Genomic DNA, 25,834 nt, shown 5'->3' with positions numbered 1-25,834 from the left:
GATTAGCTTTCAGGAAGGTAGAACTTCTTCTGTGAGCTTTTTTCTTTTCAATTATTGTTTGTGGATTTATTTTTAACACACCCACTAAAAGATATGTTTGAGGTTGTAACTCCATGGTGGAAATGTGAAATCCCACACAGAAGTATGAGTAGTGGTTCACTGTGTCTAACAGCTTATGTTTGATATGAATGACTACTATATAGCAATCTGTATTTGGAGACCTCAAATACAGCAGAGCCACAGCAGATATGAGCTTGCTTCTTAGCTGGTGGCAGGTATCACTTTCTCTTTAACATGATTCCATATCATTACAGGGGTCTTATGGGTCCAAAGTCCTTCCTAATATTTCATTTGTTGCATGTGCACACATCACCTGATGGAAGCTCTATTGTGCTGTCCGTCATTTTATGGAAAAGTGCAGACTAAGTTATAAATGATTGTTTTCTGTGTGAAGAACTCATGCCTTTTGAGCCCTATCTCTAGTGCCTGGGCCTGTGCTCTCCATTACCAGCAGGAGGAGAGCTGTGTGCACAGCCTGGGATCCATCATGCCACCTGGCACCCATGTGTCAGGGTGCTGTCCTCTGACTTACTAGAGCTCAGTTTCACACAGCTGCCCCAAATCAGTCAGTAACCATGTCCCTGGAAGTTGATTGAACACACTCAAAGAGGAAACTCCACACATCTAGCAGAGGAGAGCTGAGGAGAGGGATGCTGCTGCCCACCCCTTCCCTGAGCAAGACCTCCTGGGGCTGTGGGTCCTGGACGCTGCCCTGAGTCAAGTCAGGCTCCCCTCTATGCTCCCTCCATGCAGAGGGGCTGTCCATGGTGGTGTGGAGAAGCCAGGGGACCAGGACTGTTGGTGGAGCAGCAGAAGGGTTGGAAGTTCTCAGAACCTGAGTACAGGCATGAAACCCTCATTCTTACAGAGACACTGAGTCCTGCATGCAGCTGTCCGTCTTGATGAAAACATAGCAGACTGACTTTTAGATGATTGTAATGACACTGATGCTTCCATCCTCCAGAGACACTTGAGTTTTCAGACCTCAGATTACTTTCAGTTGTGTACAAGATGTGTTTGCCTCTCAGAGAAATTCATAAGAATGAGATTCAGAAAATATGTACTTATAAATGCAGAAAAAATTAACAAAGAGTCTGTTCACTGCTAGGGGCTTGGAAATTTCCCAGGTTCTATACAGCAGGTGCATTCAAAGATCTCTTTAGGTTCTATAAGGTAGAGAAAGAAAGGAAACCCCCCCAGGATTACAGTAAGCATCTCACTCCCCAGGTTCCTATCTGTTCCTGCTCCTTGGTCCCTCCCTGTGCTCGTGGTTCCCCAGTGTACCTTGTCCTGAGTTCCACCCCTGACCCTGAGCTTCCCATGCTGGTCCTGATTTTTACTAATGATTCTTATTCCCCTGCTGGACCTGAGCTCCCTGCTGGTCCTAATGCCCCTGTTTTTTCTTAGCTACCATGCAAGGAGGCTTGTGCCTGGGGTTACACTGAAGTCTCCCACTGTGGGTCCTGCACAGTAATACACAGTTTCATCCTCATTGATCACAGAGCTCAATTATAGGGAGAACTGTTTCTTACATGGGTCTTTAGACATGCCTTCATTAATATCAATGAGCCCCATTCACTGCAGCCCCTTCCCTGGATGCAGTTGGATCCAGCTCCACTAGTAACCACTGGTGATGAAATATCCAGAGACATCTCAGGTTAGGGACAATGTCTGCTAGGGCTTCACTACCTGGGTCCTTACTCCTGCAGCCACACCTGGATGAAGGACCTGGAAACAGAGAACCAGAGTGAGTCATGAACTCAGATGCAGCTGCCCCACATCTTCCTCCTTGACTCCATAAGACATTCACATCTGGGAGCCTCAGCAGAAGGAAGAAGAACCAGGATGTATCCATGTTTCCCAGAGAGGATTCCCAATCCTAGAAAATACCTTCCAGATGAAGAAGACCCTGAATATGAGTGAGCATGGGGCTGTGGTTTAACCTGGGGCCTCATTGTGCATCTGGTGTGGTGAGGCTTGTATCAAGGATGTGGAGGGAGGGGACAGACACCTTTTCCTGGGGGAGGCTGTTGGCTGTGCCTCAGAAAGGTCCTGGGGTGCATATTAACAGGCCCAGGGAGCCCTCATTCCAGGACAGGACATGTGATGAAACTTTTCAGGGAGCAGGACATATCCACACATGACAGAAGGCTTTGGGAACTGGTTACCAGGCTCACCTCCCAGAGGTTATAGGACTACTGGCTGTGTGTGTGTGTGTGTGTGTGTGTGTGTGTGTGTGTGTGAGAGAGAGAGAGAGAGAGAGAGAGAGAGAGAGAGAGAGAATATATATTTATGTTTGTGAACAGATCACAGAAATGCATGTTATACAAGCCTATATCTTAGTCTAAATTATAAAATCATGATTCAAATACATGTGCAGTCACTATATGGTCATGTTAACCTTTAGGGTTCCAGAGGTTGATGCAGCATCTGAATGTTGCAATCTGTGTAATTCAGAGTAAATTCCCTTAGATCCAAAGCTCATCAGGTGCTGGAAAACTTTAGGTGACTCATGAACTGAGATTCATGTTTCTTCATGTAAATTGCCCTTGACTTTTTGTGATGTCAAAGACTACACTGGAGAGAGCTTGTCCTCAACAAGCTTCATACACTGTGATTCAGAGTGATGTAGACACTTTGCTTACATGGGGTCCATTACTAGCTGTCAGAGCAGTGAGGCCCTTATTCTTGATTTTTCCTGTGGAAACAGTATGTCCTGCAGGAGCAACTGGTCCTATGGATTCTCCCTTTGGTGGAGAGCAGTGAGAAAAAAAAGGCCATCTCAGAGATGGAAACAGAGGTGTCTGGTGAGAGACCCTCGGCTCAGGGATGTGGGGCACAGTGTCCTGCAGGAGCCCTCCCAGCTCTCTATGAGGAGCAGAACTTGTTCTCTGTCTCTTTCTCATTCACTGAAATGTTACCACCATGTTGGAAAGAGGACCTTCCTGATCACTTAGTCCATCTGCACAGCCAAAGCTTCTCAGAAGAAATAAGATCATCTGGACCCAGTAAGCTACCAGTGTCATGGCAGGTCTCTGGAAATGGCCACTCAAGCTCATGTGGGCCAAGGGGTTCTGTGTGCCCAGACTCAGGTCTTTGTAAACAATACTCTGTGACTTGCCCTCCTTGACTATGTATAACTGAATCCTGGATTGAGGTAAGATCTGAGCGTGGTGTTGGCAAGAAGCACCTAGTCCATCTGTCCTCACCATGAGACCCTGAAGGTGTGGACTGCACACATGACTTCCAGTCTGAAATGCATGAATTGGGGATTATACCAGGAATTATGTGTAATTTTTACAACAAGGCACACAAGGAATAAAATATTGTCATCTACGTTAACACCATGATTCTGTTTTATACATTAAGTGCATCTCTGTTATCCCTCATCATGGAGCCAACAAGGCCACCTGCTCTGCTATTGCCTGATATGCCACAGTTACAATTTGGACATGTCACAGAACTGCAGCCCTGTGCCCTCATACATGCATGTACTTACATAGGTCCATCATTCTCTGAAGATCCCCTTCCTTTCAATCATTGCAAGAAAGAGCTTTCAATCAACCATGTTGGAAGCTGACTATAAGTTTTAGTTCAGATATGAAGAGCTCCAAAACTCTTGTGGGAGACATTGCAAGAATTTGTAGAGATAAGTGGGTCAAATTCTGAAGGTTGGGACCTAATCAGTGAATTAATGCACCAACGGGGATTAAGTGTGTTTGGAAAATGCAGACAGGGTGTGTCAGTAAGATACAGTTTCCTGGAGTGTTTATATCTTGGAGTTTATTTTTATCCCTGATGAATGAATGCACTCTCTCTCTCTCTCTCTCTCTCTCTCTCTCTCTCTCTCTCTCTCTCATCATCATCATCATCCATTATTATATTATCTATCAGCGTGCTATTATCTATAATCAATTATTTGTCATCTATCTATATCTATGAACCCTAATTTATGATCTACCTACATATTATCTATCTATCTATCTACCTAACTACCTACCTATCATCTGTTACTTGTTCCTCCCTTCCTGCTCCTTCTGCAGTGCAGGACCTGGGAAAACAGGGCCTGTCTGTCTGAACAAGTGTCCTGTCATCCTTCTGGATGCACAGCTACCTGCCCATGCTGATGCTGTCCTGCCCTTCTCAGTATGTCCATGTCATCCACAGATGGATAGAACAGTTGATTCCCTTGGCCAGGCTCTCCAAGCTCTGCACCTGAGAGCCTCCACCACGTCCCCTCAGCACCATTGGGTGCTGAGAGCCATTGCCAAGTAGGACGCATCTAATCCTTGCCAGCGTACCCCATGTTAATTTGCTGCCACCTTGCTTGTGTGTTTGAGAAAGGTGACCCTGCTCAATGACCAGGGTGGATCCAGGATTAGGGTGTATCCTACAGGAAGTATCCCCGTCCTTGGGTTTAGGGCGTGACAATAGGAGTTTTAGGGAAGTTGAGAGGTTGAAGATTATTCCTGCTGGGAGTAGGGTGTGCCTGCTGCCTGAGTTCCCGCTGAGTCCTCGTGGAGAAAAAGTATTTAGGACGTGAATTGTGGGGGGGGGGGGATTGGGATTGCCCCTGAACCTGTGTGGAGGCGGTGTGAGATCTGTGAGATCCTGAATAAAGAATTGCTGTTTGAACCTACAAAGCTGTGTGGTGGCTAGTGATTCTGTGCCAAGCCGAGACATTGGCATTTGGCAATTGGGGACATGCCAAGCACAGGATCTTGGGGGGGGGGGTGCAGACCTGTGTGACCCATGGGGAGGAAGTGTGTCTGCACTCAGTGAAAGGTTTGCTGTAGACCCCACTCTCCCCTCATCTGAATGGGGACCAGCCAGAGGCTCTCAGCTTGCCCACCTCAATCCACACCACACTGCAAGCCCTAGCACAGCAATTCACAAGTCAGGAAAGCAAAGGCCCTTCAAGGTGGAAAGTAGAAGTCAAGGAGCGCAACTTTTATATTACCCGATTTTATATACATGAAAATCTAAACAGTCTACCTTGAATGTTAGAACTGACAAGCTGATAAATTCACAAAATAGAAAATTGACATAAAAAATTAAGATTTTTATACATTAAAATCAAACATGATGAAAAAAATCAGGAAAAATCTTATTCAAAAAAGTTAAATAATTATCTAAGAATAACTTAGCCAAAATAGTGAAATATCTCTATAAGGAAAACTATAAAAACTGTCCAAAGCAATTGAAGATGAAATACAGACAAAATGGAGATATTCCATGTACAAGAATTGGAAGAAAAATATTAACTGTCCACACTTCATAAAACCACCTGCAGATTTAATGCAGCCTTTGCCAAAGTTTCTGTGACATTCTTTACAGAAAAAGAAAGCATAAACATAAAATCCACAGGGAACCAAAGGAACCCTGAACTGGCAAAGCCACCTTAACCCAAAATAAAAATGCCTGGTCTCGTTTCAACCTGGATGTCAACATGTACCACAGGTGACAGCAGCCCAGACAGCTGGCCCTGCAGTGAACCTACACACAGACCAGAGGGGGAATAGAAGACAAGGTTAGCACCACACATGCAGTCCATGGGGTTTTGGCAAAAATGCCAGGACTACTTATTGGAGGAAGAATGGATTCTTTAACAAATTACTCTAGGAAAGTGACAACCACACACAGGAGAAAGGAACCAGACCCCTAACTCTCACTAAATAAAAACTGACCCCAAATCAATGGAAGACTTACATACAGGTCCTGAGATGTGAAAGCCCTGGAAGAAAACCTGAGAGACATTGCATTATGCTCATGCAGGAGGAGAGTTTGGGTAGAAACCTAAAATCAAAGAAAATAAAAGGAAAAGTGGATATGAGGGATCCATCAAGGAGCATGATTCTCCACCACAATGGAAGCTACAGAGTGATGAAAAAAGGTACACAGCAGCATATCCTTCTGCTTTGCTGAATTTATTTACTTGTTCTAGAACATTTGTAGTTGAATTTTTTGAACTTCTTAATATACAATCTTATCATCAGCAATAATGAACATTTAAGTTATTATTTTTCTGTATGTATCTCTTTAATTTCTTGTAGTAGGCCATCCTTGCATGTGATTTGATTTACCTCCCTGGCTGGATGAGAGGCAGTTAGACACAGCTGTCAGAGCTATTCCCCACCCTTTCCCAGGTCCGAGGGCTTGTCCGTGCAGAGGCGTGCCTGGCCACTGCCCCGAAGACCCAATAATCACCCCTGACCTTGGGATGCTGCCCCCCTTAACCTTCATTTGATGGGGTTTTCCCTTGAATTTTTTGTTTCCCAATAAAGCCCACTCCCTGGCATGTTTTCTCTTTCTCTCTCTCTCTCTCTCTCTCTCTCTCTCTCTCTCTCTCTCTCTCTCTCTCTCTCTCTCTCTCCCCTCTTCTGTAAACCTCGCAACCGCATTAGGTGGCTGGAGGCAGGAGCTAGCAGAAGCTGTCCCAGAGCTAACATTAAAGGTAATACGAGTCTTGTCTCTTTAATTTAAAACTCTCTAGGAATTACTCATTATTCAAACCTTCTTTCATGAAGCCAGCGCTTGTCACGTGGCAGAAGTGGCTCCCAGAAGTGAGGCGTGAGTAAATTGACTAGATTGAGTTAGGAAGTTCGCAACAGAAATATGGAATTTGTGACACTTTTAGGGTCACAGAAGTACCAGGCAGTTTTTGGAGTGAAGGGACATTAAAAAATTTTAATAATGGGGAATTCATCTTCTACTGATAAAGACATGTATTTGACTATTTTAGAGACAATAATTAACCAGAAGGGAAAGCAAGTTAAAAAGACTTAGTTGCTACAATGCTTAAAGGTTGTAGGTGAATTTTGCCCTTGGCTTTGTGACCAAGATTCACCAAATTTACATACATGGGACAAATTAGGAAGGAAATTACATAAACTTTGCCTTTCTAATGAATTACCTGGAAACTTCGAGAATATACAAAAAGTTTGGACTGCATTAGAATCATCTTTTTTTTTATTATATGGGCCACAGTCCATGGCCCCGTGAAGATCTATTGAAAGGTATTCAGAGAGCCATTAATTCTATTCAAATGGAAAAATTGCCCGAGGCTAAGGAAATCTCCTTTCCTCTAAGCCAGCTTAAAACTAAGACAAATTATATTCAAACAAAAATCCTGGGGACAAAACTGAAAGTAAAAAACTTAGCCTGGCCTAAGCAAAACCAGAGTAGTCTGGAGGAAGACCATAGAGAGGGAGATTCTAGAGAGGAAGCCTCCCTCTGGGGGGATAGAAGGTCCTTCTCCCAGAGAGGAAAATCTGGAAGAGATACATAGAGAGACAGAAAATCCTTCTCTTCCACTTGGTTTACAAACTCAAATTCAAGATGGTGACAGAGGAGAATCTACAAAGGAATCGCAATCTGAGGGAGAGGAAGTGTACAATGAAATCCAGGATTTACAAGGGAATTTCAAAAGGCTATGCTTAACAGCACATGCCTCGGCCATTCAAATTCAGCCATTGTCTGTAAAAAGACAAATTTTAACAGATACTCTGAGCTGGCAATGACTTTTCTTACTCCATTCCATCAGGGAATTAGGAAAGCTGGGGAAGATACTAGAGAATTTCAGCTCTTCCCATTTTTTGAACAGGTTAATGACAAAGACCAGCATGTTTGCATCCATGCAGTAATTCATTTTAAAACTATTAAAGAGTTAAAAAAATGTCTGCAAGGTCTTTGGTCCAAATTCACCATTCGTGCAGAGATTGCTTGAGACTATTTTCTCTGAACCACTCCCACAGAGTGACTGGATTTCCATCGCCAGGGATTCCTTGGGGGGGGGGGATTTTCTACTTTGTAGGTCATGCTGAACAGACTATTGTTCCAAGCAGGCAGAGAGAAATCAGAGACAAGATCTCCAAACACCCGTGGAGATGTTTTTGGGACTGGGTGAATTTATTGATTTGGAAAGGCACCTAAATTATGAATTTGCAGTGTATGATCAGATTACAGCCTGTGCAAAGCATGCCTCAAGACAAATTGCCTCCAGGGACCAATATAGCTTAGTTCTGACTAAAGTTAAGCAAGGTGCCAATGAGCTTTATTCTGATTTCGTAGCACAACTCTCTCAAACCACAAACCGTTCCATTGGCAATCTGGGTGCTTATGAGTTTATTGTTAAGCAATTGGCATTTGAAAATGCAAACAAATATTGTTAGGATGTTCTCAGACCCCATAGAAAAAAGGGCAAGTTTCAGAATTTATTCGCTTGTGTTCTGATATTGATCCGGCCCAATAATAAACAATTACAGTTGCCGCAGCTTTAAAACAAACTCTGCAGCCCCAAGAATTAGTATGCAGACCCCACGGGAGATGCTTTCATTGTGGAAGGAACAGCCATTACTCGTGAAATTGTAATGCTCATAATTTTAAACCCAGGGCTCCCTCTGCTTTGGTAGTAGATATAATAGGGTTGAAGACCATGTGGCAGACCAAGATGGTGCTGATCAGCCCACCTTCTTGCCCTCACTTCTGCCTGGTAGTAAGACAAAAAAAAAAACAATACTGGTTGGCCCATCCCTGGGCCAAAAAAACAGGGGAACCAGAAGGAAGGATACACAATTTAACATCATCACCGCCAACCATGGAGAGCCACCATTTTTACCGAAGCAAATCTCACAGACAGTTTCATTAAGACCCTCAATGACAATTAAATTAAATCCTGAACTAGGGCCACAACAAATCCCTACTGTGATTTTAGGGCCACTCCCTAGAGAAAATATATGATTAATTTTGGGATGTAACAATTTAAAAGGGGCCATCGAGATGATACCTGGAGTAATAGTTTTTTATTTTGAAGGAGAATTAAATGTTACTGTAAAATCAAATTATGCCCTCCAGCTTACTCCAAAAAAATTCATTTGCTCAATTAATTTTATTAACCTGTAATTTGGATGGACACTCACAAGTAAATTCAGTTTCCAAACTGCCAGAGAGAATGTACTAGTCTCAATTAGTGTGGCAGGAGCACCCCCTACTGGAACTTAAAACTAATCATAAAATGTTCAAAGGCATGGTGGACACAGGAGCTAATATATCAGTCCTGTCTAGTCACTTCTGGGCTAAGAATTGGCCCTTACATATAGCACCAGCTAACCTAGAGGGAATAGGACAAATCTCACAGCCTGCTCAAAGTGCTAAATATCTCCATTGAGAGGATCCTGATGGGAACAGCGGAGTTTTTAAACTTTATGTGTTAGAGTCCTTACCAGTAAACTTATGGGGAAGAAATATATTAAGCAAAATAGGATTATTATTAGTAACTCCAAATTCTGAGATCATTTGAGGAAATTAATCAAGGGCTTCTTCCTGGAGATAATGAGGGAACTTATCAGGGACAGTATCTGCTTACAAACCAGTCTCCTCAACAGAGATTAGTAAATACTCCAAAGCAAAATTTTTACTAGGGGTCCTGAGTGTCTCCCTGATCCAAAAGACAGCAGAAAAGATCACCTGGCTGACAAAATAGCCTATATGGATTTCTCAGTGGCCCATCTCAGGGGAAAAACTTAAGATAATTCATATGTTAGTTGAGGAACAACTTAAGGCTGGCCATATAGAATCAATGCTTAGTCCTTGGAACACCCCCATTTTTGTTATTAAGAAAAAGTCAGGTAATTGGAGGTTACTAGAGGATTTAAGGGCAATAAGCCATGCAATTCAGCCTATGGGATCTTTGCAGCCCAGACTTCCTTCTCCCACTGCCACAGTCTGGCTGCAGCAAAGTAACCGGGGGTGACGAGCAACTTATGTAGATTGATACAGCAGGAGTGGGAGCCGTTTATTGTAGGACAAGAGGACAAGACGGGTATATATACATCCCACACAGCTTATTTTAATTAACATAAACTAGATACAGCAGTCAACCAATAAGGAATCTCCACACTTAATGGCTCGCTGGCATTACTTCACAAACCACTCCCTCTGGCAAAATGCCAGGTGCCATCCTGACTTGTTTACAGACCCTAACACCCCACTATTGCAGTAATTCACTCGCAGGTCAGCATGAGAAAGAAAGAAGAAGCAGAGCGAGCAAATCAGCAGAAGGAAAAAAGTCTTTTATTGTATACAGCAATCTTTTTATAGTATTGTGAACAAATAAGGCAGCCTTCCAACAGCAATAAATCAGGTCTTTTACCTAGTTAAACATAGCATAGAGAAGATTTACTTTCTAATCAGAAGTGACCTGCTTCTCATGGCTAATCTACTCTTGGCCTGGAGCATGCTGAGCTCTGCTCTTTATCAAGAACAGATAAAAAAAATTTTCTTAACGCCCTCCTAGCCCACTTGGCAGAACATCTTGTTTGCAGGCAAGTCCTCCCAAGGACAGTAGTCACCTCGTTTTCAAGCATGTCCACTGTTACCTTATCTAAACTTTGAAGGAACATCTTGTTTGTGAGTAAGCCCAACAAAGACAACAAAACATCTCATATGCAAGCATGATTTGCTGCCACCTTATCTAGACCTAGACAGAATATCCCATTTGCAGGCAGACTCCATAAAGGGCAATAATAATTACGTTTTCAAGCTCACAGTCACATCTGATTCTCTACACCCCACAGCAATTCCTTTAAATTATAGCTTAATGGTAATATATATAAAGGATTGTTTTTTCTCAATAAGGTTGCATCCTGAGGATTGTGAAAAATTTTCTTTCAGTGTCCCAGCAATTAATTTTAAAGAACCTGTTAAAAGATATTGCTGGAAGGTCTTGCCTCAAGGGATGTGTAATTGTACAACTTTATGTCAAAAAAAATTTGTGGGTGAAGTGATAGCATCTATAAGAGATAAATTTCCTGATGCCTATATTATTCATTTTATGGATTATGTATTATTGGCTCACACTAATCCAGAAGTACTTTCAGAAATTTTTACTCAGTTAGAGGCTTCACTTACAGCAATGAGTTTGTGCATTGCTCCTCAAAAGATACAAAAGATGCCTCTCTTTAAATATTTAGGTCAAATAATTCAAGGATGTACAATCTGTACTCTAAATCTATAGATAAAAGTTAAGGAACTACATGCCCTTAATGACATTCAAAAATTATTAGGAGATATTAATTCGCTAAGGCAATCCTTAAAACTAACTACTTCTGATTTAAGTACTTTATTACAGATATTGCAAGGAGATCCTTCTCCAACCTCTCCATGTCAACTGACAAAAGAGGCTAAAGAAGCTTTAAAAAAGGTTGAAAGTGCAATTAAAAATGTACAGATTACTTTAATTAATCCTAAAGAACTAGCATATTTATTAATATTTCCAATTGTACATACCCCAATGGGAGCTATATGGCAAAGATTGGGAGTTATTGATTGGATTTATTTAGCCCACTCTCCCCAAAAGACATTAATTCCTTTTCATGACTCAATTGCTAAATCAGTGATTAAAGGTAGAATGAGAGTTTTACAATTAATTTGGTCTTATCTGATATTATAGTTATTCCATTTTCTGTTCAACATAATAATTGGCTTTTTCAAGCTTCTAGTTTATGGCAAATAGCTTTTGCTGATTTTCCTGGTCAGATAGAAAGTCATTACCCTCATGATAAAATTATTCAATTTGCATCAATAACACCGCTTATTTTTCCAAAGATTGTACATGCCCAGCCCATAGATGGAGCCCTATCTGTGTTCATTGATAGTTCAAGCTCAGGTAAAGCAGGTGTTTATAGCCATGTTCATACAGAGGTAATACAAACCTCATATACTTCTGCCCAAAGAGCAGAGCTACAATCTCTCATTTGTGCCTTAAATTACTTTAAAAATGAGCCTATAAATATTTATTCTGACAGCTTATATGCAGTCAGAGTTACCAAAATTATTGAAATTTCAGATATTGGATATACCTCATCACAAGAGCTATTTAAATTATTTCATAATCTAAAAAAGGCGGTGCAAATGCGAAAATACCCATGTTTCATAGGACACATATGAGCTCACACTAATCTTCCAGGACCTTTAACTTCAGGTAATTACAAGATTGATAAATTGGTAGCTGTTTGTCAACAGATGTCTCCATATGATTGTGCACAAGCTTCACATTCCTTGCATCATTAGAATGCTTCTAGCTTATGCAATATATATATATATATATATATATATATATATATATATATATATATATATATCTCAACAGAGAACAAGCATGTCAAATTGTAAATCACTGCCCTAAGGGTGTTATTCACACTCCATCTCTGCCATCAGGGGTAAATCCCCATGGATTAAAACCAAATCAAATATGGCAAATGGATGTAACTCATATTCCTCAATTTGGTAAGCAATGTTATGTACATGTGATAGTTGATACACATTCCAGATTTATTTTTGCCACAGCACATACAAAAGAAAATACTCAACATGTAATTTCTCATTGCCTAGCAGCCTTCGCTGTGTTAGGATGCCCTTTACAGATTAAAACAGATAATGCACCAGCTTATGTAAGCTCTTCTTTTCAACAATTTTGCCAAGAGTTTCAAATTGACCATAAAACAGGAATTCCTTATAACCCACAAGGTCAAGCCATTGTGGAACGAGCTCATTTATCTATTAAGCTGCAATTACAAAAATTAAAAGGGGGATTATGTTTATGACTTCCCAAAATAGTCTCAACCATGCTTGTTTGTTTTAATTTTTTTAAATTGTGACACAGAAGGTCACACTGCAGCTGAGAGACTTATGTCTTCCACAACAACAGGCCCTTTAGGCAGAGTTTTGTGGAAAGACTTACAGACTGGTCAATGGAAAGGCCCAAATCCAGTAATTATGTGGGGCAGAGGTCCTGCTTGTATTTTTCCAGAAGGTGCTTTTTGTTCTATCTGGGTGCCTGAATGCACAATCAGACATGGAATAGATAGAATCAAGATTCAAGTGACTGAAAATCGACCCAAAGAAGCCTCCACTCAAAAGGAAGAGATATTGAAGAAAAATGAAGAGGAACTAACATGACCCAGCTTGAAAACCTGATCTCATGGGAAGACTTTAAGAAGCTGACAACACACCCTTCATGAATAATTTGACTCCTAGGAAGAAATAAGACTCCATTGATGATGGTAGCTACAGTGATTGCTCTGCTGGGCTGTCAGGTAAAAGGGAGTTGAGCAGACACTTACAGTATGTATTTCCCAGATCCACCCCTGGTACATCCAGCTGTGTGGACTGGAGAATCTATTCCAGTGTTTACTAATGACTCAATCATGATGGGAGGATTTACAGATACTATATTACTCCCAATCATTTGACTAGATTTAATTATTCTAGCTACAGTGCCCAATTACCTTTGTGTTGGTCCCATGATAAATATGCTGGCTGTCTCAGAGTATTATTTGAGGAAAAGACAGCGGTTGGGAGACCTAAACTGATTAATCATACTATTTATGGAGACTTAAAACCTTATACTAGATCAGTGATCAAAATGGGACTTTCTCATAACAGACCAGTCATTTCTGCAAAACCTCCACAAATTTTCACTGTCCAAATAGTTCTACAATTGAGATTGGCACCTTTCCTAGATGGATAGATTGTGCAAATTATTTTCCAGCACAACATAATTTGTCTAAAGGTAGTGGGTATATTTTAGACTGGTCTCCAAAAATTGATAAAAGAAAATTATGAAAAACTTCTCCTATGAATTTTTAGCAATATTTTGACTTACAGTGAGGGTGGTATTCAAAAAGATGTTTGGTGCTTAATTGCTGCCTCAGAATTCTTACAGTGTACAGAGAAGCCTTTACCAAAATTTGTTGGGAAGAGTTGTAAGGAGGGATCTTGCTATGGCTTATGAGCCTGTGTCCAATCTACTTATGTTTTAATCATTGGAAATGTAAAAGTTCAATGAATAGATAACAAATATGTTGTAATGTGTAACAAACATAACCTAACCAATTGTATTACTAGGTATAATATAGAAAAAGGAGTGCTGATACTTCATCAGCCCTCTTTAGATTTATTGCCTGCTAATATTTCAGAGCCATGGTATGCTGATGCTGGTTTTCAAGCCTTATAGCAAATTCATACCCAGCTAGCAAGATCTAGATGTGCCATTGGAATTATAATAGTGGGAGTTATGGCTTTGGTTTCTTTCATTGCATCCACTGTCACAGCCTCCATAACTTTATCTAAAAATATTCAACATGCAAAATTTCTTAATAATATAGCCCAAAATACTTCCCAGGCTCTGTGCGATCAAGTAAATATTGATGAAAGTATTGAGACTAAGTTAAATGCCTTAGAGATGACTGTTATAAATATAGGTAATGAACTTTCAGCTTTAAAGTTTAAAGAAAGGCTTAAATGCCATTCAAGTTATAAATATGTATGTGTTACAGCTTCCAAGCACAATGCTTCTCTCTGGGATTGGGAGAAGGTTAAGAACCATTTGTTGGGTATTTAGCAAAATAGTTGTCTGGCTAGAGTTTCAAGAATGGTGGTAAAACTAGTGGTGAAAGAGGGCATCATTGTCTTGTTAGAGTTCTGAGAGGGAATGCTTTCAATTTTTCTTCATTTAGAATGATTTTGGCCTTAGGTTCAGATTACATAGCTTTTACAATATGAGGTCTGTTCCTGATAACCCTCATTTTTTCTAGAAATTTCAATGTGAAGTTGTGCTGTATTTTGTCAAATGCTTTATCTGTACCCATTGAGATGATCATGATTCTTATCTTTACATCTATTGATGTGATGAATTATATTTATTGATTTTCATAAGGTGAAACAACCTTTCATTCTTGGAATGAACTCCACCCAATCATGGACACTATATTTTAAAAATGTTTTGTATGAGAGGATTCCCTTCTTTTATATATCATAGAATAATTTGAGAAGTATTGGTGTTAATTAATCTTTGAAGGTCTTGTAAAACTTGGTTCAGAATCTCTCTGGTCCTGGGTTTTACTTAGTTGGTAGGCTTCTGATGGCATCTTCAATCTCATTGCTTGAAATTGACCTGTTTAAATTGTGTATGTCCCCCTAATTCAGTTTGTGTAGGTCATGTGTCTCTAGAAATCTGTTGATGTCTTCAACATTTTCTATTTCATTGGTATATAAATTTTCAAAATAGTTTCTGATTATCTTGTGTATTTCAATAGTGTTTATTGTGATATTTTCTTTTTCATCATGAATTTTAGTAATTTGAGTTTTCTTTGTCTTTATCTTCATTACTGTATCTAAGAGTTTATCACTTTCATTTATTTTTTCAAGTATCATCTTTTAGTTTTCATTTTTCTTAAAATTGTTTCTTTTGTTTAAAGTTTATTGACTCAGCTCTAATTTTAATTATTTCCTGTCTTCTACTGCTTTGGTGTTGATTTGTTCTTCTTTTCCTTGGGCCTTGAGATGTAATGTTATTTCTTTTATTCATTGGCTTTCTATATTTTTAATGAATGAGATGAATTTAATGATATTTTCTCTTAGCACTGCCTTCATGGTGTCCCAGAGATTTTAATGTTGAGTGACTATTCCCATTTACCTCTAAGTCATTTTTATATCATCCTTCATTTCTTCTGCCATCATTTTTAGCATTAAATAGCACATTATTTATTCTCCAAGTGGTAGAGTAAATTCTATTATCATTATATTGTTGATTTCTAATTTCATTCAATTATCATCTAATAGAATGCAGGATATAATGTCTACTGCTTTTTTTAAAGAGTTGGCTTATGGCATAAGATATGGTCTTTTTTAGAAAAGGACCTGTGTGCTGCTGAGAAGAATATACATTTCAACATTGATGGATGAAATAGTCTATGTATGTTAAGTCTAAATTAATAATTGTATTATTTAGTTCTATAGTTTGTTTAGTTTTTGTTTGGAGGATTTATCCAGTAGTGAGATAGGTGTGTTAAAGCCACCCAGTATTTTTGTGTTGTGATCTATCTGATACTTGAAGTCGAGAAGGATGTTTGGTGTACCTAGATACTCCTTGTTTGGGGCATAAATATTTATGATCATTATGCCTTGTTGATGTATCATTCCATTAAGCAGTATGAGATGCTCTTATTTGTCTTTTCTGATAAACTTTGACTTGAAGTCCACTGTCTGATATGAGGATAAAAATTCCTGCTTGTTTATGCAATCCATGTCAATGATGTTTTTACCATCCTTTCCTCAGTCTGTGGATATTTTTGCCTATAACATGAGTCTCTTTGAGATAGCATATTGTTGTGTCTTGCTTTTTAATGCAACCTGCAATTCATGTTCAAGGTTATTATTGAGATATGATTTATGCTCCCAGTTATTATGATTAATTTCTAGTTTTTAATTTGATTTATTTTCGACTTTGGTTGACTATTCCTTTAGTAAAATTCCTTCCTTCACTAGTTTTCACTTTTTTCTCATTTCATCTTCATGGAATATTTTGTTGAGAATTCTGTATTTGCAGGTTTTCTGGTTGTGAATTCTTCTTAATATTTTTTTGTCATGGAAGGTTTTTATTTCAACTTCAAATCAGAAGCTTAATTTTACTGTATTCTTGTAGGATTCTTATTTGACATCCATCTTCTTGCAGGTCCTCCTAATTTTGAGGGTCTGGATTGAGGAATTAACTGAGATTCTTATTTGTTTCCCTTCATGTGTAATCTTATGTTTTTCTCTCACAGCCTTAAAATTTTATCCTTATTCTGTATGCTACGCATTTTCATGATAATTTGCCTTGAAATATGTCCATTTAAATTATGCACATTTGATGTCCGGTAAGCCTCATGAATTTGATTTTCCATTTTATTTTTTGTATTTGGGAAATTTCATAATATTATTTTATTGAAAAGATTGTGCATTTCTTTGGTTTGTATGTATGTGACTTCATCTATCCTGTAAATCTTAAATTTGGTCATTTCATTAACTATGTTATCCCATAGTTCTTGGAAGTCTGTTAATGGTTTCTTTTTTGAGAGAGAGAGAGAGAGAGAGAGAGAATTTTAATATTTATTCTTTAGTATTCGGCAGACACAACATCTTTGTTTGTATGTGGTGCTGAGGATCGAACCCATGCCAGGTCATCACGCTAGCGCTTGAGCCACATCCCCAGCCCTGTTCATTATTTCTTAACACCTTCTCTCCATGGTCAACTCTATTTTCAAGGTTATATATTTTGTCCTCATTACCTGAATTTCTGTCATTCAAGTGATCTAGACTGATGGTGATGTTTTATATTAAATTTTTAATTTGTTTTATTGTTTTCTTCATTTTGAGGATTTCCCTTTGGAAATCCATTAGTAAAGTTATCTTTTGGTACCTGTATTTGTTCATTTACATCATCCTACACTTCAAAGATTAGTTTAACTATGTTCATTTTAAACTCCTTTTTCTGACATTTCTTCCACTGTAGTGTCAATGGACTTCATTATTGTTATATCTTGGTTTGTTTGGGGAGATTTGTTTTCTTGCTCTTTCATGTTGTTTTTGTGTCTAATCATCTCACAGTATAGATAACAGGCAGTAGAGTTCCTACCCTATGGAATTACAGTGTCCCTGAATGATTCCTGTACCTCAATTTTTAGGGAGAGACAAATTATAGCAACAACAATGCAAACAGTATATAACATTAAACCAAATAGTTTATATTATGACATCTACAATGTTAATTAACACAATAAACAAAATGACATGATATGTTGTTGCCTACAATAAAAAGTGCAAGTTTGCAAAAAGGGTTTACAATTTCAAATGGTAGACAGGAAAAGAAAAAAATTGATATAGGATGTGATGATTATGAGGGAGAAGGAGAGAAGACAGAAGTAAAAGATTAAAGGAAGAGTGACAGAATAATAGAGGCTGGCTATTAACAGAAGAAAAGAGAGATTTAAGGAAAACAGGTATGAGAATAAAATATATACCAAAAAAGTTAAAATTAAAAAATACCAAAGAAAATTTTAAAAACTAATTTATGTAAAACACTTGGCTTTCAAAATGCTAGAAATGAAAACAAAACAAATATTAAAATATATAAATATTGTGTATCATCAAGGACACAATTAAACTGAAAAAAAAAGAATTTTTTTTAAAAAGGAAGAAACAAAAAATATAATAATGAAGTTAAAAAAATATTTGCATTGGAGTTCAAAATGTTCTCAGCTTCTGTTCTCAGCAGTTTTAGGTGGGGTCTTCTGAAGTGTTATGCTTCACATTCTGGATTGCTGGTGTGAGAGATTTAATCTTATAAGTGGAGTTCCTGAAGGCAGAGCTTAGGTTCAGGTGGGCTCCATGCTCTTTCTTAACTGCCAATTGGACTGGAGATTATAAATAAGTGCAACCCCACTGTCCAGTACTTGCTGATCCATGTTGGAAGACTTTACCCCAGTGCTCCCCTGGGCTCCACTTTTGTGATGGAGTAGCCAATTCTTGGTCTCCTACACCATATATGGACCCCACATTTCCAGGTCTTATGTTCAGTCTCTAATCTCTCCAACTGACACCATTTTGAGTTCTCAGTCTGATGTGTCTCTCCAAGGTGGTCCTGCAAGCACCAGATTGAAGTGGGAGGGGTAGAGCTAGGTGAATTTCTATGACCAGTTGTTCCCTGTGTAAACCTCTCTCTCTGTTTGATTTTATTCTGATCACTGAAGTACACTCTATGTTGTGCAGTGTGTGTTTACTGAACCTATATTTCAGACCAAACTCAGGTTTTCCAAGAATTGGCTTCCTCAGTTACTGGCCCCTACACTGCAGCTACAAAATATTTTCTTCCCTTGTCATACACATGCTGCCTGGAGAGTTGGTAACTTCTTTCCTCACACAGAAATGTTGTGCAGTGCATCCTTCAGGTTTGTTGGGCAATGTCTTTGATCTCTAAATACTTCATATCCAGACATGCCTTGGGCCTCCCTAAAATGTAAGTTCCTTTAATTTACTTATCCCTCTACTATGCTCCTTTAGTAAAATTCCTTCCTTCTCTAGTTTTCTGGCTGGTACTTCTGACCTGGCTGTGGCCTCTGATCTGCCACTGGGGAGATTTTTCCATGTTTTATTATATCCAATATCTATTGCCTCTGTTCAGGTTTGAAAATCTAGTTTTAGGCTCAAGTAAGGTACTCCACCCTCATTTTTTTGTTCACCCATCTTGTGGAAAAGTTGCCTGTGTGTTTTCTTTGTGTTCCACTGTGAACCCAGAAATGTAACCTCGTCTAGTTCACTATCTTGGATCTTCCCAAAATAATTTTTTTCTCTTCTAAAACTGTTCTTGTCAGATCTTCCACTCACAGTAGTGAAAAAGCTGCATACAACAGACCAGGAGAGTGAGGCTCAACCCTGCCAGGGATGCCTGATCTAGCATGGCTGGAGCAGATTAATGTTTTAAGAAAACCTTGTTACTTCAACGCATAGAGAATTAAATTTTTGTTTATAATCATGCAATAATATTTAACCTTAGAAAACCTTAAATAACTTCAACTGATTCTGCTAATTATATCCAACTTAATGACACACAAGCCTTTTTTTGAAATTTACCCTCCACAAACCTTGTGCAACTTACTTAGACACACTGTAACCTATTCATTTCACCATGCAAAATACATTCTCATTCAGAAACATTTCTTCTTCTAGTTTTTATACTTAATATATTTCCATAACTAGAGCTTTCTTATATCCCTCTCCTAGTTGCTGACCTTATCTTAAATTTATATTCTGAAACAATCTTTATGAAGTTCAATAATTTTTAAATTATTCCTCTAATAAGATGAAATACTTTATTTCATTTACAATACATTAATTGAAACACAACTGAAATATTTTTGTACCCTTTGCATATAGAATTATACCTGTTAGAATTTTAAGTAACCTTACTCTTAGTGAAGATTCAGAAAAAAAGCAATCTTAAATATGTTTTTATTTACCAATTTGTAAAGTCAAATCTAATAAACCAAATTATATATTAGCTTTTGGAATATAAGAACTCAAGGTGTTTGATTTTATATGTATCAGTTAATGATTTAGCACTTTGATTTTGCAACTTAATCAGATGTCTCCTTGAAAAAAACACATTTATGAAGATTAATCCCACTTATGTTAAATCTAATTTATTCATATTTAATGGTAAATCCAAGATGTCAGACAGGCATAGTTACCACTATTAGCCATCCAATCCCTGCTGAAAAAAATCTTAGAAGACATGAATACTACACTTCAAATATTTTATAGAAATCAAAAATCTTTTCATTGCTTGACAACCTAGGAAAATCTGTGTGTAATTTTAAAGACCTAACTAATTTAAAATAAACCCCTTTTCTAGAAGGTTTAAGTCACATGAGCTAAAAAGTATTTGTATCCATTCCCTTTTTAATTTTAATTTGTGAGTGTACATTTATCTACATGCCAATTTTGGTACTTTGTAAGTGATATATAGACAAAATATATATATATGTATATATATATATATGTATATATATGTATATATATATATATGTATATATATATATATATGTATATATGTTATACATATGTATATATATATACATATACATATATATACATATACATATATATATATATACATACATATATATATATACATACATAACTGTGCATAAATATACATAAAATACAAAAGAAAATGAGTATTTTTGAGCTTTTCCTTTAGAAATTGACCTCTGAGTAAAGACAGTAAGAGGAAAAAACAGTAGAGAAAAAAATCATGGTTATATAAACAAGACTGATAAGAACAAAATATTTTAATTTAGGTGCACAGAATTCAAATGTGAATTCATCACAAAAACATGAGATAAAAAGAAATTACAAATATTTGGGGGGGAAAATTGACATAGTTATAATTACTCTAGTAAAATTGCATGTGGAACATGTTTATCAGACAAGAGTGCAATTTTGGATCAAAGTAGAGTCAGTCTGCATTGAAAAAATATAGGAGCCCTTGAAATCCTCAGGTAAATGTTCTTAAGGTAAAAAACACTTAAACATATGAGATCTTTCCAAATTCCCTCCCTATGATATTTTGGTAGGAACCCTAGAGAGCAAAATCACAGAGTACAAGATACAAAGGCCATTTAGGTTACATAGCAGCTTGAATTTAAAAGTGACACTTCTTTTCCTCTGTACCCAAACCAATTTTGGACAATTGCCCTATGCAGATTACATTTCAGATGCAAATCTTGGAGAGACATATGTATGGTAGAAAGCTAAGCACTAAAGAAAGCTGCCATTTTGAGCTTGAGAAGCAAAGACCATAAAATAAGGAGCCCTGACCAAAAGAGATGGATGAGGTTGTCATAGATGTTCCCCCTGAGAAACAGGAGCTTGGCTTCATAATGTTTATCCAGGACATCGGGATTTAGGGAAGCTGCCATAGGGGCCCTACGTGATATCTTGTCATTGCATAGGAGTGGGTTTGTGTGTAGGGATATAAAAGGTTGGATGCAGAGGACTTCTTATTAGTCACTTTATCTCCTGAAATAGAGGTCTAGTTGTAGTATGATGTATAATTTTGGCTTTCATTCAGAGGCCCTTGATCTGTAGGCCCTAATGCATTTTGCAGCACACATTAATTTTTAAAAAGGAATTGTTTTTTCAAATTGTTATGGTTGAATCATTTCCAGAGAATACATCCAAGCAGGGATTTCTGTGAAATTGAGACGATTTTTCAAATATTAGCTATTCTGGAAGAGAAGAGGGGTTTTGTTTTTGTTTTTTGGTTTTTGGTTTTTTGGTTTTTTTTTTGTTTTTTTTTTTTTTTGGTTGATTTTTTTTGGGTTGTGCTAGGGAGTGAAACTAGGCTTTGTGTATATGAACTCTGTGCTGTACCTCAGAGTTAGTCTCCTAGCCCTAGAAAAGTGTTCTTATGTTCTATAATTTAGGCCCTGAATTCCACCCAAAGCATTTTTCTGGGGCATTAGGGAACTCACATTGTTTTTTTTCCCAGGTGCCCCCATTGAAATACCACACTAACATTACTGGCCAAATAACTCTGGCCCTTATGTTGGATGTACAACACTTTTTTGAGTTCCTATCACCAGGAGTAAAGTACCCTCTACCAATTTGAGGGAACACATCATTTCTCTTAACTCTCCTGTGTTTTTCTCTGCTTCTATCACCTTGATAATTTTTCTATCTTTTCCAACGGTGTTAGTCTTCATACAGATACCAAAAAAGTAAACTTATTTGTGAGGGGTCACTAAATGGCATTCTAACTGTCCCTATCCTACCTTTTATAGTTTTATTAAACCCAGGGTGGAAAAAAAGGCTTGGTTTTTTTATCTTTGTCTGTTCTTTTTGTCTCATAGTGAAAGAAATGAGTAACACTCACAGCTAACAAGACTCATCCCCTATAGCAAATTTTCATAAATATGTAAAGAAAATGCAATAGGTGTTTTGGAGGAGGTAATGCCCACAAGAAAGGAGAACAGATTGACAAAGAGGGAGCAAAATTCCACAGGAGGCAGAAGTTCAGGAAGGAGCTGAATATTGGGAATCAACAGAGGTGCAGACAGTGCCATGTTGAGTTCTGAATCACCTAATCTCCTTTTGGAGGAGGTATGGAGTTGGGGTAATTGGATGGTTGTACAATGTGCCTGCCTTCATGAGCTTTGCATTTTATTCAGCACAGAGTCTAACTGCAGCTCACTGCTGATTTTTCTCTTTTGGGGAAATCTTCAGATGATAGGCACTCTACTCACTTTTACCTTGCCTGACCCAGACCCTCTGAGATTGTGGCAAAATAACCAAGATCTCTGACATGACATTATAAGCAAGTTAAATTATTTAGAATTGGAGGGAGAGCACAAAGACTCACCATGAGATTAAAAAATCACAAACAACAAAGCTCCAAACCCAAAAGGCCAGGTTAAGCACATGTGAGAGACTGAGCAGTAATATAGAGTTTGGCAAGATCACAGCATTTGCACACCTCTAGGCTATCAAGTTCCCAATTCTGAAGGGGGTGATTTCTCATCAGGAGCATCACTGGGGGATCATCCATTACTTCTCAGTCGGCTTGTGGTACTATCAGAAATCCTGATAGGAAAAAGAGGTAGACCTATGTGGCTGCAATGGGATGTCACCAGAAAGGAGCTTACATCCTGGTCAAATATTATTGTCAGAGTGTTCATGTAAGTCCATGTCCTTGGTGTCCCAAACAAAGAACTGAGCAAGACATATAAAAGTAATAAAGTACAGATTTATTGAAGGTGAAGGTGGAAGTAGCACTCCATTGGGCAGAGTGAAGTGAGCCAAAAAGGGGAGGGGAGCTCCAGGCCCCAATCTCTAGAAATTAGTTTATTATATGTTGAGCTGTCAGGCATTCTTTTTCCTATATAGACCTGATTGAAGACCTTATGTCATTGGCTCCCACTTGGTTACTTTTTGATACCTGATTAGGATATTGTCAAACATATCCCTCATTGGTTAATTTAGAAAACCTGATTAAAATATGGCCCACTTTAAACTCTTTGGTCATGTTAAAATACTGAACCTGTGATTAACATTTTTATGGTAATGGGATTTATTGTAAATTGGAAAAGACTCATATCCTTGTCTCTTCCTCCAGCAGCTTCTTTCTAATAACCCATCTCTGCCATCTTGCTCTTCCTGAGCTCCTACCTAACAAAACCACATCTAAGTGGGAAGAAAGAAAGAAACATAAAGACAAAGGCAGAAATAAGTAGAATAGAGCATGCAAAAACTATAGGAAAAAAAAAGTACGAGTTAGCTTTTTGGAAGATAAACACAATTGAAAATTCTTTAGTTCAACTAGGAATAAAGATAGAAGACACAAATAAACAAAAATGAAAGAGGAGAGATTACCACTGATTTCAGAGAAATGCAAAGAGAATATGATGAATAATTACATGACAACCAAGGGAGTAACCTAGAGGAAATGCATCAGTTTCTAGGCACATGCAATGTACCAAGACTAACTCACAAAGAAATAGAAACTCTGAACAAACCAATGACAAGTAAGAACACTGATCAGTAATTAAAGCTTCCCATATAAAAAGCAAGACCCAGATGTCATCACTGATGAATTCTACCAAGCATTTAGAGCCCAACTTATATACCAATCATCTTATACTCTCAGAAGTTAAAGAGGAGGAAATTCTAACAAAATCATCTTATGAGGCCAGCACTACCCTAATACCAATTTCAGGAAGGAACACAACAAGAAAAGAAAAGTGCAGGTCAATTTCTCTAGCAAACATAGATGCAAAAATTCTCAATAAAATACTAGCAAACCACATTCAACAGCACTTTAAAATGACCATTCACTCTAGTCTTGTGGGATATATCCCTGGAATGCAAGAATGGTGAATATCCACAAATTAATCAATGTGATATACCACGTTAATGAAGGAAAAACAAAAGCAATTTTATCATCTCAGCAGGTACAAAATCAACATCCTACAAAAATGAACATATTTTTTAAATCACTAATTACTCTCAACAATTTAGGTGTGGATGGAATGAAACTCAATACAATAAAGGTCCTTTATGACAAGTCCAGAGCTAACAACATTTTCAATAGCAGAATATTGAAATTTGATTTGTAAGCTCAAGAGAAGACAAAGACAGCTACTCTTGCTTTACCAAAAGCTTCATCCTTGTTCCCAATGCCAATTCAATAATGAGGACATGGTACTGAGAAAAATGAAAAAGTCTTATTGCTTTGCTACCAAAGAAGAAACAGTGGACTCCTGTCCCAGAGGCTGTGATGCTGCCCTTCAGTAGAAAAAGGGGGATTTTAAAGAGGTGATTCAAAGACTACATTTCACATGTTCTCTGTTGCACTTGTAATTCACTTGTTAATTTGGGAGATACTAATTTCAGAGATCTCTGGCGCCATTCCCAAAGTGTGGATTACTTCGTTCCTATGGTGGCTATGTACTCAAGGACAGATAAATCTGCCTAAAATGGGAGAAAAAGTAATCACACTTACCCCAAGATTGGCATGGGGCAGAGATTAAGGAGGAGTAGGGAGAGAGGAAGAGAAAGAAACATGTCCATTTAAAAAATAAGTAGCAGTAGCAGAGCAGCAAGGGCTATATTCAAAGCATAAAGTGGACCACTGTTACAGTTCCCCACTGTCAGTTCCTACATTCTATTTCTATGGATAAATGGGTGAAGGCATCTCCAATATGCTTCTTACTGAAAGAGTGGAAAGACAGGGGAATAAACTGAAAGTTTTTGTTCTCTCTCAGGTGGGGTATGGACAGTTATGTGTATTCAGTATAAGAGTAGTCCAGACTTCCATGGTGCCAGATGGCAAGTGACTAGACAAGGCATATAGAGGGCAGGGATCATGCTAGACAATAATGCATGAGACAGAAAAGCATTACTTGTTTGTCAACAATTAGTACAAAAGCAATTAGAATTTCAGCAAGTACCTGAAAATCACAAAGACATTAAGTCATAACTGTGTCAGTGAAAAACAGATCAAGTTTATCAATGTAGGAGTTAGAGATATTTGTAGGTCTATGAGATCAAGCTCAAATTAACTCAGGACAAACTTGTGACTCTCGTATCTTTTGTGATTATTATTAGGCACTTACACACAATAACCTTTCCTTTATAGCTTAACTTACATTTGGTCTGTATAACACAAGTGTACATCTTAAGATACACTTTATAAAACCATTATTTTTTCTTTTTAAACATTAATGTAGGACTGTGCTTATGCTGTACTCTCCTGCCATGTGTTTAAGACCAAGTTTGTCAAAACCAACCATGTTCCTATCTACTGCTTATTAAGTGTCAGCTGAGATTACTCACAGATCCCTCTTTGGGATGATGTAAAGCCTATTGGCTCCTTTAGCTTTTTCCTGTACCAATG

Source organism: Urocitellus parryii, chromosome 6 (genome assembly GCF_045843805.1).
Source record: "Urocitellus parryii isolate mUroPar1 chromosome 6, mUroPar1.hap1, whole genome shotgun sequence".
Taxonomy (NCBI): domain Eukaryota; kingdom Metazoa; phylum Chordata; class Mammalia; order Rodentia; family Sciuridae; genus Urocitellus; species Urocitellus parryii.
This window is presented reverse-complemented; position numbering follows the sequence as displayed.